This window comes from Aedes aegypti, chromosome 1 (assembly GCF_002204515.2).
Source record: "Aedes aegypti strain LVP_AGWG chromosome 1, AaegL5.0 Primary Assembly, whole genome shotgun sequence".
Taxonomy (NCBI): Eukaryota; Metazoa; Arthropoda; class Insecta; order Diptera; family Culicidae; genus Aedes; species Aedes aegypti.
The window spans coordinates 177,260,857-177,275,717 of record NC_035107.1 but is presented as its reverse complement, the minus strand read 5'-3'; the positions used below and the strand labels follow the sequence as shown (position 1 = coordinate 177,275,717).

General features: G+C 32.6%; 1 protein-coding gene across 15 annotated transcripts in view; it reads left to right on the top strand.

The window, feature by feature from the left end:
* Positions 1-4,815: 4,815 nt before the first annotated feature.
* LOC5574593 (cytoplasmic polyadenylation element-binding protein 1) overlaps positions 4,816-14,861 on the top strand; it is a 129,949-nt gene continuing 119,903 nt past the window's right edge. For 3 of the 15 annotated variants that reach the window (XM_021854060.1, XM_021854039.1, XM_021854023.1), the window contains exon 1: positions 4,816-5,056. The gene's annotated coding sequence lies outside the window, so the exon portion shown is untranslated. The other 12 variants (XM_021854010.1, XM_021853989.1, XM_021853980.1 and 9 more) reach the window with 9 other exon arrangements.

The window sequence follows — 14,861 nt, the reverse complement described above, 5'->3', positions numbered from 1 at the left end:
TTCTCTCCAACAGTTGTAAAAGATTTGACGCGCCCTTTTTCTAACAAACCTTTCCGTGGAAAGCTCGACAAGTATTGCAAATTTTAATACTCAATCTGTTGGATCATATGGCTGGAAGGAGATTCTCTATTTCCCGCGGGTTTCGCGTAAGTGTTTCTACTTACGGGTCCGCCACCCCCCTTTTGGCCCTTCATACAGCGATATGTTGAATGCAGATTGGTAATAAAATTTGACCTTACTGTTGAGTGGAGCCGCATGCAGAGCAAGACTCAAGCAAGGATTGGTGGCTACCTACATACATACATACATACATACTTGACACAAGCCGAATGAGATGAATACTATGCAATAGCTACTAGAATATCATTCCATACTCATCAGATTAATACAACGGTCCAGTTAGTTGACCATTTCAGTGATTAGTAAAACTATTGATAAACAATCAATTGAATATTGAAAAAAAAAACAACTACAAAAATTCACCTGATCTAAAAAAGCCCATTTTCAACATTGTTTGTTCAAGCACTCTTTATTAAAACATTTTTTTTTTATTAAGAAACAGCCTTCAAAGTCAACGGAATGGAAGGGTTAAGGTGAAACAATTTGGAATCCAGATTAAAAATCTTGTAGGTACATAACTTAAAATAAATGCATCTAACGAATGAAGCATAAAACATGTAGTGTTGTGTAAGTCCATTAAGTCCTTTATTTTTTTTTCTTTCTGGCGTACGTCCTACTGGAAAAGAGCCTACTTCTCAGCTTAGTGTTCTTATAAGAACTTATTCAAATATTAACAGAGAGCATACTTTGCCAATTGACCATTTTAGCATGTGTATATCGTAAGCAGCCATGATTGTCGTCAGAGCGAGGCAAGCTATCATAATAGTTTATAAGTTTTACGCAAATTGATATTTATTTTGCACCATTATTCTGTGAAACGTTGAACTATGAAGGACACCCAACCTTGTTTTTCGTTCACAGTTAGCAAAGTGAACGTTCTTGATTATTTTTTTTTTTGAGTAGCATGTCCATTACGGTTTGAAAAATTCAATATTGTACAAAGTTCGAACATTTAATTGGTAGATAGTCTGGCCAGATTTTGACACAAGTTATAACACGTTTAGACAGTACTTTCAAGGATTCTTAAGATTCCACCAAAATTTCTTCCATAAATAACTTACGAGTTTCTGCAGGCATCCCTAAAACAGCTATTCGTATTCTTTTGAGGAATCTGTCAGAGCTTTTTTATTTAGGAAACATTTCAGGATTCCTGTAGATTTCTTCAAGATTTGATTTTGGAAAAGGTCGGGCCTGGGTTTGAACCCATAACCTTCTGCTTATGAAGCAGAAGCAATAGCCATTAGACCACCAACCTCGTCTTATCCCCGATTGTTAATTATATAAAATGAAAAAAAAAAACTGCTAAAACACAAAGCACCATGTTTCGAAATTATCGTAACAATTGTTGCAATGATTCGTAATTAAACTACTTTAAAGATTTCTCTAGTTTTTTTTTTTGGATTCCTCTTAGTACTTCTCTAAGAGTTCCTCCAAACATTCAATTTATCAACAGATTCCTTCGATTATTTCCTCATGAGTTCCTTTAGGAGTTTCACTCAGAGTTTCCAGAATACTGTCAGGAATCAATTCAAAATTATTTCAAGATTTTCTTCGAAATTTCATTCTTATTTGTTTTATAAGATATTTCTTTAGACATATTTTCTTGTATTTTCCCGGAAATCTGCCATACATGCTCCAGAATTCATCTAAGATTCTTCCATCAATATCTTTCGAAGAATTTCATTGAAGTTTTTTTCATGAAACGCATCAAAGAATTTCTCCATTTTTTTCAGAGATGTCTGAAAAAAAAACTGTTTAACCTTTAATATATTTTCAGAAATTCCTTTAGGCATTTCTGTCATTCAAGAATGAATCACAACAAATATTCCATGTATAAAAAATCACCCTTCGATCACAAAAACTCTTACAAAGGTTCATATGAGAGCTTCTCTGTAGGTTTTTTAGAAACTTCCAACAGTTATTTTCTCGGCACCTCTTAGCATTCTTTTAAACAAACTCAAAAAGATTCATCCAACATCTTAAGCATACATTAGGGGGAATTTTGTACGTATGTTATATTATATACGTACAAAATTCCCCCTTTCAGTGCCCCTCCTGGCTACACCACTGGTCCATCACCCGAAAGGCTTTGGGGTTTTTCATATTTCGACATGTAGAATCTAACAAAAATAGTCCGGTTGAAAACGCCGTGTAACACTATCGTGACCTTCCCTTGTTAGATTAGATTCAAAGATACATTATAATTATAAAAATGAAACCCGAAGGAAGCATTAGATGAAGCCCTAAAAAAATAAGAACTATGTTCCAATGTATCCTTGGGAGAATTCCTGTTTCAATTTTTGGATGAATTCTTAGGAAAAAAATTAAGGAAGTCATAGGATTAATTTCTGAAAAAACTTCTACAAGACGTTTTGGATAAACTTTATACCAAGAGGAAATCAAAACATTAAATTTTAGGACCTTCTGGTTAAATTCCTGAAACATGAAAATCTCTGGAATTTCCAAACTTCGGAAATCTATATGAATTTTTGAGGAACTTTCTTGAAATATACTTTAAATAATTCTAAGGAAATTTTTACATCAAACTCATGGGAGAATCCTTAATGGAATCCTAGACAAATTCTTGCAGGAACTATAATATCTTCTTTTTATGCCATATCTGGGGTAATTCGTAGATTAATCCGAGCAGTAGTTCTTGGGAAATATATAGGGGAAATATTTAAAGTGTTGTTAGAAAACCTGAAGAATTTCACAAAATCCTTGGAAAGGCCCATTTAGCATTTCTGTAGAAATTGCTAGAATAATATTTTAAAACTACTCAAGGCAAGGTAATGAAAAAAAATCCTTGGAGTAATTCATCAATTTATTGGGCAATCTCTGTCTAAGACAATGCCTGAAGATGTTTTCAATGAAATTCCTGGTCGGTGTAAATTCTGTATTATTTCCAGAATCGAAATTATGGAAAAAAAAATCAAAAAGAAAGCTTGGAGGAGTTGTTATAGAAAGATTTTTAAGAGGAACAGTAAAAAAGTCTTGACGTGATTCTTAAAATATATAATTCCTAGAGCGTTTCTATTGAGTTTTACATAAGGTTTTTGGCAGATTTTTCTCAAGATCCACTGCGAAATGTTGATAAAACTTTCAAAGAAAGTTCGGTAAGATTTTTGGCAGAAGTTGCATGAATTCCGAAACCCATATTTTTTTAAAATCAAATAAAATATTATTTGTGTTTGTAGCAAATCAGTTAATTTTTTTTCATCGACCAGGCCCTCTTCTGCCCTCTACGCCTGGGGCTAATCTGCCTGGGCTACGCCCATGATTATAGCTCAACAGTTTTTGATTGGTTGGATATATTGACTATTTGGCGCACAGATTTTAGACATTATAGGGTGTCCCAGAAAGTATGGGTACGACTTTGATCATGAAAATCATAATACTTTCCCCAACAATCAAATATTTTTATATTTTTGAATTTTTCTATCGGCTATTTCAACCAGCATCTGTGAAAAATTTGTTTGATTTAAGAATTGTTTACATTGAAAATTTTGATTTTAGAAAATCAATTCATATCTGGTCAGCACAGACCCCACATTTTGTTTTTGTTAAAAAATAACTGGTAAAATATGATTTTATCAAATTTTTTCACCGTGGTGAGTTCAAGTACATTGTAAAGGATGTTTTACATTAATTTTTGTTTGAAACTTTATTTGGCTTTGTTAGAAAACACTTGAAAAAATGGTAAAATTAAAAAATCTCGTATTTTTCTCTCCATATAAGACAACATCACGAAATTATAACTCTTTAGGTATTTTTAACAGTAATAAAAATAATACATTTCAGATTTACGAATGGTTAATACCTATTTTCTTGGATAGGCAACTTTAATTTTTGATTTATTCGTGTTCTTATGTATATATAAGTTTTTGTTTTTTGACCATTTTCAAATCGACCACGGCTGGAATCAGATTTTTAGTTCCAATACAAATTTTACATGCTTAAGTTTAAAATTTTTAACAATTTTTACATGCTTAAGTATTTTTACGATGAATAATTTCGCCCAAGACCGCAATGCAATCCGATACTTGTGAAAAAAAAAAATGCCTTGACTATTCGGAAAATTTGCCTATATTTGTTATTATTGTTAATTCTTTACGTGTTAATCAACGTTACTTTACCAATACTATCCATTACTGCATATATGGCACGTTCAACATTTTTTACGATTTCTAGGTAATATCGTTGAATGTCATCAAACCATTGATACTTCGGACCAATTTAATAAAAATTTGTGAGATTATTCTAGAAATTTCGGAAAAAAATAACAAGTTGTTTCGTCACATTGCTAAATATAATCGCATGACAGTCAGATTCCTCTGAGGATCCCTCCCTAAAAAGACCAAAATTTCCCGATTAAAAACCACTGGTCTAATTGAAAGTGCCGGAAATAAAATACGCCCCCCTACTTATTAACTATTTTCATTTGATAATGCTAAATGCTCAATACCAGTGTACCTATTCTATCAAAAACTTTGGATCTGTTCACAGAATAGCACGTGCTGTTAAGTTCAAACTCAAATTATTGTTCCACCATTTGCGGCTGCCTCCTTAGCACATGATAAGTATTTCTCATGAGCGCATGGTAGATGACCACTCATCGCTCTCGAATGAATCCGTCGTCGGAGTAGCTGCCATCGTCGTTCGTGCAGGTCCAATGACGACGATAATCGGTTCCGCTCTGCGCCCATCTTCAGTTGAGTCTTCTTGGTGGGTGATCTATCCGTACCGGTAGTTGGGTTCGGTCAGTTCATCTGTGTCGCTTCTTCGAGTAACACCGAACTTTACCCTTTCTCGAGAGTGTGGAACAAATGTTTGAACCACTGTTAAGTAACTGTTAAAAGGAAAAGTGTACAATCGTATCCAACACTGAAATTGAATAATTTCCGTGAGACTATAGGAAAATATCCATGCACGCGGTGTGAGTGTATAATACGAGAAGAAGAGGATTCATATCTCGTTCTCCTAATAGTGAGTGTCAGAGTGTTGGGCTTGGTCGCCGTAGAAGTGACTGGGGCGGTTTAGTCCTGAATCATACACCGCATTGTACGTGCGGAGCCCCCATGTATAAAACAAAGTGTGTACATTTTCCGTGAAAACTGGGGTGAATTATCTCGGAGCTGCAAAAAATAGGCGTGCTCCTCTCGTTTTGTGTTTAAAGTGAAAAAAAATCGACAACCTAGGACCACTTGTCAGCACATTTTGGATTACTCTTTTCTTGGCAAATATGCATGTTCTTGTTGGATATACTATCCAAAATTGATTAAGTTACTCGAAATGAGAAGAATCATTGCTTGTGTTTAGTTAATGATTTAACTAAACTAATAAGCATAGCACGAAAACTAATAACTTTCCAAGTAGTTTTCTGTGCTATTAGTTCCTGCAGAAAAAGATACAAGGACAATCAGGACAGAAGTGGAGTTAACCTCAAATATTCTAGGGAGTGTTTGAATGCCGGTAGGTCTAGTTGATTAAAATTCTGTTCCAGTGGCATATTGCTGCGAATTATACATGTTGAGAGATGCTGGAGAGACACAGCAAGAGAGACGACATAGACACGGAGATTTCTCGGTGGCGACGCGCTAGTGATTTTTATATATTTTTTGCAATCGTTTTATCATCCCGAGGCTGAGACTCTCGAATGATGATGTCGTCTATCTTTGCATCCTTTTTTCTCAGATTATTAAAGTGCGGTTCCGGCAGTTAGTCGACGGTGAGCAAATCACGAGAACCCAGAAATGCTTTTCCATCATCATCACGGAACACCCAATGTTGAGAAAGAGCTCTTAGATGAGTGTTTACAATACACAATAGGACCTTGAATTTTAAGACAATGGAAGGTTATTGTAAATCTGTCTATTGTACCAGTATTTACAGTTATTCCTTCAATTTTGTTTGAATTGATCAAGTTGAGATGTTTCGTGTGTACTTCATGTTTGGTGCAGTGACTGGATTGGTAATTTCATTTGAATATCAATTAAACTTTCAATTGATTTCATGATTAAGGATATCATGCAGGTAATACAGTTGATAAGACATCGTAAAGAAAACCCAATATGTACGTTAGAACATAAGAAAAGTTTAGTTCAACAACCAAGCCTATTTTTATATTATGATATTCATCAAGTTAATTGCTAATCAATAAGTTTGGAATTTTGAGACCTTCAAAAATTGTTTACACTTACGAATTTATTTTTTTGCCATTATATACAGCATTAAAAGGGTAAAAATGTTTGACATAAATTTAAACAGTTCGAGCATAGTGTTTGTCTTGTTATTTGAATTTTCCATCACATCTTTATTGTTATTATCCAATAAAGCTTAAAATAAAGCTTACTGAGATTAAGGTCTATAGAAATATTATACATGAAAAAAGATTTATTTATGAGGCAAATACAGCCCATAAAAGCATAACTGTCCCATATGAACTTTCGAACTTACACCTTTTTCGTCGCAACATTCATATTTTATTATAAATTTAACACAGTTGTATAAAAATGTTGTTGAAAGATATGAAGTTGTTGCAGTCCTATATAGGAAAATAAAGACAACAGTTTTTTGAACAAAATGGTTGGATTGTTGCTTTATCTTGTGCATCTAGCTTTATCTAGTGCACGGTAATGTCCATTATGAGAAAATTATTTTTCTTAATTTTTTTCTTGTATTTTCGAACTTTAACGAATTTGGGCTGATAAAAATATTTATTTTTTTTTAAGTCACTGCTTTCAAAAAGCCTAGAATATTGAAGAGGGGAAACAAATTTTTTACTTTTTTTTTTGACTGCCTTAAGGCATTTAAAGATGTTTAAGTTAAGAGAAAACCAGTGAAACGACTTTCCAGAGAACGATCGATAATGGTACATATAAAAAAACGTTATGTTTGCATCACTTTCTTCTATAGATTTAAGAATAAGAACATGTAGAATAAACTTTTACTGTTTTTAATTTTTCTGTTCCTTATTCATATCAAGCCCTCCATACTATCCAAGTAGACATAAAAGAAAATAAATATACTGATATAAGTCTTATTTTCTTTGTATACGCGTCACTGCTTTTAGCTATTGTGCTGAAGAATCTTCAGGTTTAGCTATATATAAGTATAAGCATGTTTTTTCAATTTCTTTAGAGCAGTGTTTCCCAAACTTATCAAACCCCTGAAAAATAGTTTTGTTTTTTGTAGTCAATAACAATAATTAAATTTATGACTCAGTACGTTTTTTATACAAAATGGTGAAATTTCTAAGGCTGGATCTCGTGCTGAATATTAAATAGAAGAATACTGGTTTGTATTAATTATGAAATTTTGTAAGCTAGTCAAAGTTTCTACATTATGAGTTTCGCGAGATATGATATGCTTTCAAACTGAATAATGATGTTTTGGACTATGTGTGAAATAATTTATACTGCAAATTGTTGTCTGTTATTTTGTGCAGTAGCTACTCAAAATTTCATTTGTGCTAGTAACATTGTTATACTCTCTGCTACATACTTTGTAATTTTTCCGTTTCTTAAATGTTTGGAGTTTGTTGGAAAATATTATGTGACGATTATTAGTGATTTCTAAGAACACCATTTCATCCAATTCATAACTCTGAGTAGCCTTATTCGCAAGTTATTTATTTAAATGCACATTGAACGCACTTGGTAAAGGTGACTTAATTGTAATCAATTTTTATGTGAGGTATCAAAGTTTAATTTTTTTCCACGATAGAATTTTCGCCCCCTATTATACACTACCGTGCAAAAGTTTTGGTGTACCCCATTAAAAACAAACTAAAGTGTTTTGTCCATATCTCTGTGACTACACGTACAATTGAAACTCTCTATGGCGCATTCAAAAGGTAATGATTTATTTCTACATCGTAGGCATTTTTTCAGATCATTTTTTGATGTTTTTCATACTAAATTTTTACTTATAGTTGTGATATTTTTCAATAAACACACTGACAAAATTTAACTTTTTTCCTCAGCATTCGATGGACCAAAATGTTAAATCATTGTATCATTAGAATCGTAATTTTAAATTCTTTGAAGAGCATTCACAAAATTTTGGCGGAAAAATCTGAAAACTATTCAAAATCAATGAAACCGATTTTGATAGTTCATAGCTTTTTTCAAACGCAAATAATGGCGCTTACACGATTGGTTTGAGATTTCATTTTTGCGGTTTAAATAAATTCAGGTGAACCCAAAAGTTTGCACGATGGCTTGAATGACTGTTTCACTTTTTTGAGATGAACACAAACTTTTGCACGGGCGTGTAATGTTTCACATTATCGCCTCCCTAGATACGAAAATCGCCTACTGGTTAACACTGCTATAGACCATGGCGCGTATATGATCTATTCGGATTAAACCGGTTAAAGTTTGTAAACGATACAAGCTGATTTAAATTTGATTTTGACTTTTTGTCTCCTTCAAAATTTTCGTACCCAGTATCGTTTCGAGAGGGTGGTTGGAAAAATGTTTATCAAAATCTCAAAGTTTCTAGAAGCTTTCTCATTAAAATCGATAGTTTTTTTGAAATTTTCTCGATCTTTATACTTATTTTTTATCAATGGGGCAAAGGCAAACAAATATTGGTGTCGCCCTTATTATAGTGTAGGGGAAGGGGTGGTAAAATGAACACCTTAAGGAAATCATCTTGTTTCTGATAGAAAAACGAGAAATTTGTATAGTTCTATCGCACAACATCAAAAATAAGGATGTAAGCTATAGCAGCGACATGGATTCAGACTAAAATAGATAAATTTTCACATATTTTCATCGCTATCAAAAAGTGATGCAAATGTTTATTTTACCTGCACTATGTGGGTAAAATGAACAGCGGCTGGTGGTAAAACGAACACCATGCAAAAAACGTGAGCAAAACAAATATTTCTGAAAATTTTCATTGTCCCACCAAAAATACATCCATTGATGGTTGTAACTCATTCAAAAAGAATTCTAAAGATATCAGATTTGACATCATATCATAACGATATTCACCTCACTGAAAAACCTCAAGTCTTCCGAGCTAAAAGTTACGTCAGTTCTAATTTTCAAACGTGGTTTTCTAAAATCTTAGTTTTCGTTGATATTTTCACTTCTATCGACCTACGTATCAACTCGAACACTCAGATTTATGCTCTACATCGTTCGTGCGTGATAAAAATTCATCGAAATTAGCTTTTTCTCGGTAAAAGGAACGGTGTTCATTTTACCACCCCTGTTCATTTTACCACCACTTCCCCTATATGCTATGGAGCACAAATGACAATTTATATGATCTATTTTTTTTTCATTCCTGTCTATTCTTTACCTAATAAAACATTCGTTGAACATGCGAACAATACTAGTTTGTTCAAAAGTTTTTGAGTTACAAGAGGCAAATGGATTGTTGTGAGCACATACGCCAACTTAAAAAAACGAGACAAACATACGGTTTATCTGGTGTTTGTTCAGAAAACTTAGCGTATAAACCAAGTTGGTATAACAGTGACCAGGTTTTTACGTTAATTCATGCATATAATCGTTCATCAAAAACACTGTTTCTTCGGATAAAATTATGTAGGCGTTTTAGTTGACAAAAGTATGGCATGGCACAACCAATCTTCTCAAGTCGTTTTTTTTTTATTTCATTTTTTAGCAAATGTATGGAATGTTTTATTGAAATTGTTAATAGATGCAAGAATGCAGCCGGGAACACAAAAACGCATTTCCCAACAATGATAGTGCTGGTGGTTACGTCGACCATGTGAACATGGGTAGTACAATGCTCTTTAATGATTGAACACACCATAAGGAATACACGGACTATTCTACATGAGCAGATTTCTAAAATAGTCGTATTACCCCAATTAGAATGCGGAGTTCCTAGCGCTATAACATATTGAAGTTATTCAGCCAACTTTATTGTACTGTAAATTCAGGTGAAATTGATCAGTAGGGTGAAATTGATCACCCTGTCTCGTAATTTTATTTCTTACACATAGTGCACCAAAATTATTGCAACCTGTAGTAAATGAACTTTGATTGTCTTAAATAGTGTCGAATTGTGTGTAGTGAAGTTTTTTGTGTCAAAAATGTTTATTTCTATGAAAATAATGTATAATTCCAAAATCATTTTTAAGTGTGATGGTCATAGACATCCATAAACTTCTAGTTCAAAACAAGGATTTGGACATGGTATCGGACTGAAAGTTAGTGAGGATGCTTAAAACATATCCCTAAAACAGATTTTACCATTAAAATTCGTATGAATTTGCTCGTTTTGTTAAAATAATTAAATTTCTGTCAAATGTTATGAAAATCCTTCGCAAATTGCCTACATTTAGGCGTTTTCCGCGGTATTTTTGAAATCTAAATATTCATTATTTCCAAATATATTGGCTTGTTAAGAATTTGGCAACCTTATTTGAATTCAGGAGGCCCAAATTTAATATATAGAGTTGATTTCAAAACTAATAATAATCACATTGACAAGTGATCTATTTCACCCCGAAATGGGATCCCCCGAATTTTTATTTTAGAGACGATTTTTGGTACTAACATCACATTCCTTAGAAAATGTCGGTACATGAGCTAATGAGATTCACAGTCGTGCTTGTTTTTCTGCATTTAGTTGCATGGTATTGATAATATTTTAAAAAGCAGACCAGAAAAAACGTGAAAAATGATCAATTTTACCTTAAATTACGGTGTTGCTAAAAAGAAGTATTGCTCTGAAAGTAATTATATGATCCTCTCAGCACAGACTTTGATACCATTCTAGGGATATTAAATAAAAATATGATGTACATCAATGTTGTAGCTAGAAAGATTTAACTTGTGAACAAATTTCAATTGAATAATACGATGACGAGTTAGAGGTGATGGATAGATCTGATATAAGGAATATTAGTTCCATATTAATAGGTCTCATCAAAAAGTTTGCATCAAAAGCCGAAGAAATCTATATGTAAAGTGAGCTCCGTTGTTTTCCTTCTTACCGGATTTGTTCCTGTTACCATCATCGTCACAACGTCGCGTCGTGTTTCTAGTCGTCAAAGCATTCAATGATCGACCTTGTTATACAGTTGAGGGGTTTTCAACAAGTGCATCCGTTCAATTGAAAAGACATAATCAGGCAATAAAGCACTTAAAATTACTGCACATTGGTCATCGGCTGAACATGAGGTTAAAAATTATGATTTTTAAAAACAACAGATTTATAGCTTTTTTTCAGATTTAAACAATGATTCTCTAAAAATTTTACTTTATTTTTAAGTGTGGACAATATCCATATTAACAATTACAGTGTAGTTTGCTTACTTTAACAAATTCCCAATCAATTTCAATTTAAAACATTGTTTTCAAAGAGATGTGGCAAGTTATAACATTGAATGGTATGGATAAAAAACGGTTAGCTTACTACTTGTAGTATCTATTTAAATCTAAATCCCCAGCATTTACTAGATATGTACGTGTAGCAGAAAACTGTCAACTGATGTTGGTTTTTAATTTTCGCCAACGTCTGTGTTTTACTAAGTTACCCCGTTTTACGGTACTATAGCTTGATACCTTCCCAACTCGATTTCTCAGGAGTCTTAGATTCCAGAAAAAATAACTTTTTCCACAAGTGTCAGATTGTTTTGCGGTCTTCGGCAATATTCTACATTGTAAAAATACCTATCGAGGTCTGTGTTCAGAATTTGTATAGAGGTCAATGGAAGACCTCTGGCGATTTTTCTTTACAAAAGTATGTTTTCCCATAGTAAATCCCATACAAACTTTAAACGGCTGGCGCGTCAATATAGTTTCACCGATCGATCTGAAATTTTGCACAGTTGTTATGGGACCTAAATGCAATCCGAAAAGTGGACTGGAGCGAGAATCTAAATTTTGTCCCACACTAATGAACAGTCCTTGAGCGATAAATTACAGATAATCGAAACAGGGCAAGTTGTTCGACTTGAATTAAATTTTACACATGTTTCCAGTATTTTACTATACTTTTGATAAAAGCTCATGAGTTTTTACATACAATTTATTTGAAAATTTCTAATTCCAAAACTGCAGTGTTCAAAGTTCTATGGGTCAAAAGAGAAAGAAAACTAAAAAAATATTTTTTTTATCATGTAAAATTTAAAAATTAAACTTCTTTAAATTACACAAATAGAACATTCTCAAAAAAACATTTCATTGAATTTTGATAGATTACAGATGTTTTGGACCAATTTTAATGATGGTGACATTTTTAGTAAAAAAAAATCAAAGAACAATCTTAGGGCCATTTTCAAAATTCGTTTTTGTTAAAATAAATACGTTTTGATGATACAATAAGCATCTTGGAATTATTGTAAACCATAATAATTAGCACATCCCTACTCTAGACGTACCCATTTTCGAGTTATCTAAAGTTTGCAGCAAAAAATATTATTTAAATAATGAAATGGGTAATTTCCATAAATTATTCGCGGTTCTTCATCAAGAATATAAGACAGTGGAGATAAATATGGCCTATACGTTCAAAAACCTATTGTTTTTAAATGTGTTGCAAGTTTTTTTTAGGAAACTTTTATTGAAAATTTCATCATCACGAAACTTTGTCTTAAACATGTGTTTCCTATCAAGATTCTATGATTAAATTTTAAAAATATCTAAAATGCGATTTTTGTTTAATTTTTAAATTTAAGTTTTATTTTTAAATTTTTCATGAAAAAAAAATCCGATGTATATTTGTTTTTTCTTGTAGTCCAAACGGTTCACAACAACTTCTCCATATTTTTTTTCTTTGAATCAACAGTTCCAGAACTATACTTTTCAATAGTTATTCCTGAGTCAAAATGATCGATTTATTTGTGGGAAACCTTTCTGCCATACCAACAAAATTGTTTGAAATTTATTGCTAATCGAAGATGGTTAAATACTGTGACAGGCTATGTCTTAACCTCCAGATAAAAAAAAAAAACAAATTTACATCGGATTTTTTCTCGCTAGATATCAGTATTCGATCCATATTTTCATAACCGGAAAGTTTCAAATTATTATATAGGTGAAATTATATATACAGTGTTACCTCCATGAGTCGATGTTCCATGTCTCGATATCGACTCATGGAACCATACTAAAAATAACATTTCATGGTTACTATGATGGTCCCTAGAAGCAGCTTTCCAAAGGATTGCTGTTCCATGACTCGATATTTCCATGAGTCGATGGCCCCTTTAATATCGACTCATGGAGGTTTCACTGTAGGTGGCAGAGATAGGTCACTAAACAGCATTTCTATATACTATTTTCGTATGAAAAATAGCTAAAAAGTGAAAAAAATCGAAATTTCATCGAAAGAATATTATACAACCTCCATTATGAAAATATGGGCTAAATACTAATCTTTTATATTAAAAATCCTATGTACATTCATTTTTTTATAATCTGCTGATTCAGATATAACATATGTGGCTGACTGATTTGACATCGAAATCATCTTGGACAAGATGTGTCACATAAGGAGTCTTATCCTTATGTGACCCATCTTGTCCCTTCTTACCCTAAATGATTGGTGTTTTAAGTATGTTCGCGGTGTTTCAAGTGTATTGGAACGATACACACACTAAGTGATGAACCCAAACTTTTGCATGATGGCTTGAATAACTTTCTTATTAATATTAAACAGTTAGATTTTTCCGTCAACATTTTACAAGAGCTCTTCAAAGATAGAAGATTACAATTCTGATGCCGTACTGGTTTAAAGTTTTGGTCGATCCAAAGCTGCGTTAACTTAAAGTATACAAAATTCGAAAAATGTTTTTTATCAAAATACCTACAAAGTAGAATAACTCATTGCTTTTTGAATGCACCATAGAGCGTTTCCAATAGACGTGTAATCACAGATCTAGGGATAAAAAACTTTGGTATGTTTTTGAGAGAGTGAACCCAAATTTTTGTACGGGAGTGTATATTTAATTATCTTAATGTATCGAAGATCTTTCAAAAAAACAGCGTCCATTTAAGTATTACGTAACGCTGAAATTGGAAATTTTTGACCCACTCCCCCACCCCTCCGTAACGCTTTTTGTATGAAAAATTTCATTTTTAAGCCAAATAGGAATCTATTTTTTTTCTTCATTTTGTTGATCTTCAATAAGATTGTAAATTATGTTATCAAATAAATGAGTGCCCTAGTGATAAGGAGGAATATTTTTACTAATTCCGAAATTTGAGGTGAAAAAATGAACTAACAAAATTTTTGCGCACTATCCGAAGCATATGACATCTTTTTTGCCTATAAATATCTATTTTGTCGTAAAATTAGCTGAAAAAATATTGCTTATCTCATCAATTGAGTTTGAAAAAATAAACGGTAATCAAACTTTTTGATTATTTTGATATTTTATACTTTTATTGTTTCAATACTGCAGGAATCAAATAGCCAGGATATTTCAGGATGAACTGTATTTATGTGAAAATGTATGTCGTTGTGCCAATGGATTGAGATCATTCATGATATCAACATAAAGATGTTAAAGCGTAATAAAGTTTTGTCAATTTTTGGAAAACTAAGCTTTTAATTTTTCACCATAAATAATCCAATTTTTCTACCGGATAATTTTATGATTTAATAAAACTTCTGCTCCGCTAGCTCAACAACATGAAAATCCCTACACTGGACCCAAGTTTGCGATGGAAAATACCATGAGTTTTCCGTGGTAGCTAAATGAAAAGGCAAGAATGAGACACATTCTTGGGGAGGAACTTTAAAGT